Genomic DNA, 6,000 nt, shown 5'->3' on the forward strand with positions numbered 1-6,000 from the left:
TCAAGCCATTCTGAAAAGAAATCACACCGTTTGGCATTCATTATGCTGGTGCTGTTTGGTTCAGTGTGAAAAAGCAAGACTGGTATTATGGTGGTTCTCCTTTGCTTCAGTCAGCTGCCAGCCTAGAGGTGGAATTCAGAACAGCAAAGAGCAATAAAGACTAAACATTCTCATCTTGAACAGACAGTGTAAAGTTGGCTTTAAATGAACTTAGCTGCCCACCTAAATGATGCTTTACATGAAGACTTGGAAATATTACATTCATTTTGCAGAATTTACCACAGACAGTGGGCAAATATAAGCCCGACCTTGTGAGAAGAAAAACCCCATATCCTCAATTCCCTTTTCACTCAGAGCACTCAGATCAATACTGTGGCAGGATGTTAAATATTTGTCATCAGACGATCACACATTGATGAAACAAATCAATGGCTGATAGGAGCGAATGAGGGATGGGGAGGGGAAAAGAGGAGGAAAGATGGAGGGAGATGGAGATTTGTGGCTCTCAGTGGTTGAGATTTTTCTCTTGGGAACTATTTTTTTTTCTTCTTCTTCTTCTTTTTGTAGATGGGAGACAAGCATGAGGAAGAGGATGAGGGGACTTTGGGGGTGGGAGTGTGAGGGCGCGATGAGATCCCACTGTGAAAATGTATGGAACCATTGCTCACCATTCCTTCTTTTCCCACATGAATATAATGCATAACACATATAATGCTCAAAAACATAAACATATGTGCTGAAGCACAGACACACACACGCAAACACACACACACACACACACACGCTACTCTGTATGCTCCCCTTTCTTTCACTGTCTTTATTTAACGCATAATGAATTTTGTGCCCAGTCTCTTTCGATCCCTCTCTCGCTCTCTCTCTGTTCCCCTTGCTTTATAAAAACAGAGGAATGAAAAGCAGCCAGATGGTAGCTCAGGCCTAATATAAAATCAATATGCTCCCTCCAAGAGAACGGGGGGGGGGGGCTGCAAGAGAAGAAGAGTTGGTGAAAAAAGACCACTCAAACACCACAAATGCCAAAATAGAGTTCTTTGGTTTCTCCTCTCTCTCTCTCTCTGTGCACACACTGACACACACACACACACACATACAAACATTGTCTAAGTGCGCTTCTCTCCAGCTTTGAGCAGACCCGGACTTCTGAACACCTCTGGGGAAGGTGGGAAGAGCTACTCATGCATGTGTGTGTGTGTGTGTGTGTGAATGTGTGTGTCACTGCAAGCACACAAGAATGTCAGGACATCTCACTGGGGCACAAATTGAGAGAGAGGAGGAGGACATGGTAGAGATAGCTTTTGAAGAGGGCCATTGAGGAGTCATTAGGGTAATGATAATTGGCGCGGTGAATAAGCAAAGAGAGAAAAGGGGGAGGAGTGTGTGTGTGTGTTCGTGTGTGTGTGTGTGTGTGTGTGTGGGTGGGGGGTGTGACAGATGCAAAGAGGTGATATGTTACAAGTTAATTTGATTGACAGCCACATGTTGGATGGTGATATGGGCGAACCTTGTGAAGTTTTGGATGAGTCCTTATTTTCTATGTGTGAAGAGGAGATGGTGTGTGATAGAAAGAGAGGACGGGGGCTTGTGTGTGTTGTGTGTGCGTGTCAGCCGCTCCACTCCGCGTGTGAGGAACAGAAAAGCCTGTCCCCTGGTGACTGGGCCTGCTTGCTGGGTGACAGATAGCCCAGGGAGAGAGGGGACACCAGGCTGTTTAGCTGATAATTAAGGGGGTTTTATCTTAATTTGAGCTGTTACTCTCTATCCTCTCCTGTGATTTATGAGCTGCTGGCCCAGCCCTGCTCCCTTGCTCTGCCCCTTAGCATTGGGAACAAGACAAAGGAACCTCTTCCTTCTGTACACATGTAACACACACTCATAGCCAGTGGTGGAGCTTATTCATTTGAGTGAAATTACTAATACTGCAATGTAAATAATAATAATACTAATAATGATAGACTGTGAACCCACACATACAAAATAGATGACCGACAAAAGAGCAGGAAGAATAAAAAAAACCCTTGGCATTATTTATCACCTGCACCGTTTAAAAAGTTTGTTACAAGTAAAAGCATTGCATTGTATTTTATAAGCTCTTCATGTGCTAACTGATAAGGAAACAAGTAACTAAAGCTGTCAAATAATTCTGGTGGAGTAAAAAGTGCAATATGTCATGTATTACATGTAGTGAAATCCAAGTACAAAGTAACATGAACAGAGTACAAGTGAAGTAAAGTACAAGTAGCCTGCCTCATATTTGGACTAAAGTACTGTGCTTGAGTAAATGTACTTAGTTACATTCCATCTCTACTCATTCAGTACTCACGTAGGTACAAGTAGGTGAGCATCAAAAATGTGCAAAGCCTGAAGTGCTGAGCTCATGTCCCTTCAGCTCAAGCACACAAACTGCTCAAAGAACACATTTGCACATTAGTTCTCAAAGGAGTACAAAGTGCACAATATCAGCACGCTGGCTGATTGATATCTGCCTGCAGTGGTGCAGCAGCTCTCACTTCTGGCCTTTATTCTCCTCAGCCAGGCTCCACTGGTAATGAATCATATGAGGAAAAAGGGGCCGGAGCTTGAACCTCTCGCCGGCTGGCCCAGGAGAGACATACAGAGCGGTGCAGGATTGAGTTCCTGCGAGGTGGAGTGACCGCAGGCAAGAGTTAACTCGATCTTCAACCGGGTGGGGTACAGGGTGAAGAGGAGTCAGGGTGGAGGAGAAGGAGGGGGGTAGTACAGGCAAACAATGCAAGCCACTGTTCTCAACCTATCACCCCCTGGGGTCACAGAGGAGAAGACATGCTAGTGCAACCTCATCTCCTCCACTCACCTCTCACATAAAGGCTGGGGATTTCTCCAGCGCCCCGGCTCGGATGTTGTTTTTATCCAGATTGTGGGTAGGTCTTTTGGCCAGGCGTGTTTTGGGCTGCGCTGTCATAATCCCACAGGTATTTCGCTGGAGGGAGGGACCTTCACACCTCCATCAAAATGGTGGAGGACAAGAAGAGTGAGGACAGTCTTGCGGTTGTGTAAGCCAAGACGTCATTCCCTCCTTCTTTCACGCTGAGTTGTGTTTGTCTAAACTTTTCCTGTTAGTCTACATTCGGGAGATACTTCTATCTGGTAGTGCAACTACGAACACAGTCACAGCCTTGTTAGGCCTCTCTTTGGTTGTTGAAACAAGTTCTCAGAGTATTTCGCTCTCCGTGGACCCAAAAAAGACAAAAGGCAAGAAATAACAAAAGCTTACTGCAGTGAGAGGACATGAATGTGCCTGAATCTCTGTGCAAAGAGATGTACAACAGGAATAGGTATTCACCGCTGGAAGTTCTCCCATTGACCCTTGACCCCTGTGAGTCAGAAACTTGTTTGTGTTTCCAAAAGGGACCTCCTCTTTTGCTCTTATCTCTAGCCTGGTGGGGGAAGGAGGGCTGCAGGGGAAGCAGTGGTTTCAGCCAAAGGCACAGAGTCTTCTCAGGGCGTGAAACCTCATCTGTCCCCTCCTCCTCCATCCATCTAGGCTCTTAACTTTCACCCCTGACCCTGTCACACCCTCCTCTGGGCTCCAGCAACAACAAAAGGAGGAGATTAGGGAAATCAACAGGCTAGAGGGGATTACTGTAGCCCTTTTCATCTTGGGCTGCGCTCACAGTTGACACAGTCTGTTAGCAGTACTTTGACTTAATCTGAGGGCAGTTTACTTTTTAGTTTGTGTGCTTATGTTAGCCGTGTTTTGTACATAGACTTATTTGTAGCCAAATCCACAGAAATAACAGAAACCGCCACTTTACCGTGCTGCCGGGATGTACTTTCCACACACATCACATACATTAATAAACAACCACACGTAGCACAAGTGATTGAACAGCTCAGCTGAAGGAAACGTTGACAAGTATTTGCTACTCTCTGTCAACATCTGAGGCTGTCTCTGATGAGCAGTGTGCTGCCTCAGTACAGACATCAAACCCAGACAGGAAGTGGAGTACGCCAACAGGAAGTCAGTGGGTTGAGTGACGGCTGGCCTTGAGAGGTTCGTAGGCAAAGCAACAAGTGGTCACTCAGCAACATCAAAGAGTGTAAATAGCTTCACATCCGCGTTACTAGAGTGTTGTGTGTATTGTTGCGGTGACACACAGGTGATAAAAAGTGGTTGCTGCACAGTTAGTCAGAAGAAAACTGGCAGAAAACATAGTGAGTAGGTCAGTAAGTTGAATGATTGGAAGATAAAGTATTTATTCTCCCTTGCTGAAGCACAACATCCAATTTAAGCACACCTGTCCTTCCTCCGTCCACCTCTCCTTCTCTGTCTGCTTTTCCTTTCCCCCTCTGAGCCAGGGAGAAGCGCCCCTGAATTGCCTTGGTTCTCAGAGTCTGGCAGCAAGTCAAAACTATGTGCTCGACCCTCGACAAGCACGTCTGCTCACCGTTAAGCCGTTTAGCTCCTAATACCAACAACAAACACTCTTTCTGTGCTGGCCCTGGGCATGGAGCACAGTGAGCTGCCTGTGAGAGAGGTCAGACAACTCTATAATCGGACTCTACCCATCTGCCCTCTGCTCTCCCACACTGAGCAGCAGGTTGGGCTCCTCGGCAGGGGACTAAGTGGGACACGGGGACACAGATGCCCATTGACACTGCACCATTCATGGAGCTTAAGCCCCAGCGTAGCCACCCAGTGATCTCACAATGAGCAAATCATTTAATGATGTGGTATTTGTGTGCTTTGCTCCTGTGTGTGCGCACTGTATGTGTGTAGCGCTTGCGAGTGGGAGTGAACGTGTGGATGTGTGAGAACCAGTGTTATGAACATGCATAATTGTGTGTGGAGAGGTGTGTGTATGCCTGTATATTTATGAAGTGCTACTTCAGACATTTAATTTGCCACAGCCTAGTGAATGTGCAGAGAGGCGTCTCAGTAGATGTGTGCTGTCACCACCCTCTCCGCTGCTCCCCCCTCCCCCCCACCTCCCAGCATTCCTTCTCTTCCACAAGTCTCCCACCATCTCTCTACTTCTTCTTCCAAGCTCCCTCCCTCAACCCCACCCCTACTCCCCACCCCCCGCGCTCCAGCACCCCATGCTGGGGCTAATTTTAGAGATTCTTCCCCGGATCCCAGCATCCAGCTGGAGGTGTCTCTCCACCCCTGCCTGGCTGAGGAGCATCTCTCATGGATGTGCTCCACCAAGCGCTCCAACACTCCTCCGGGGCATGTAAAAGGTGTGCTGGAGGGGAGGGAAGGTGAAGCAAAAAGGGAGGGGGAGGTGGGTGTGGAGGCAGGTTAGCTCAGATTTCTATGCTCTTTAACCGTAACAAGGTGCCATGGTAACAGGAGTCTGTATCTCTGATGGGTGGTTTTCTCAGTCTTTTTCCACTGTTTTTGTTTTTTCACCTCTCTGCCGTTCACCCTATTCACGGAAAGAGTGTCGTTCTCCGCTCAGGAGTGTAAGCTCGCAGGTGATTGGCTAAACAGGATCCCTGGTGGTCTATTAGCAGTTAGACAGCACACCAAATAATGTCATGAACACAGTAAGAGGCAGCTTTCTGTCAGGCGAATTGAAATGGGACACACACAGCTGCACAAGCACACACCCAGAAAGCAGTTTACACGCATGCATGGGTGTCTGCATTTAATGTGTCCTAACTGTAACGTCAGATTACAGTATGTGTGTAATTCTGGAGAATGATTAATGTGGGAAAAGGGAGCTTTGTGATTTCCCTGCAATTACCGTTTCAAACCCAATTGTAAGCCTTTATTTAGTTTTATTATTTTCAGAAATTCCCTTTGTGTCTGTGGAAACTGTGGCAAGATGTCAATGAATGAAACTGACTTTTTAATTTAAAATCTTTGATAACTTAAGATCGAACAAGAGATGAGTCCCTGCACCTAATAGTTGTAATGAGTGACTCGGATTTCCAAAAACAGCTTGTGCTGATGATTTAGATCCACATGAGGAATTTTAGGTCACATTATGGAGGTGTCAC

The sequence above is a fragment of the Scatophagus argus genome, chromosome 4 (genome assembly GCF_020382885.2).
Source record: "Scatophagus argus isolate fScaArg1 chromosome 4, fScaArg1.pri, whole genome shotgun sequence".
In the NCBI taxonomy this organism is placed as follows: Eukaryota; Metazoa; Chordata; class Actinopteri; family Scatophagidae; genus Scatophagus; species Scatophagus argus.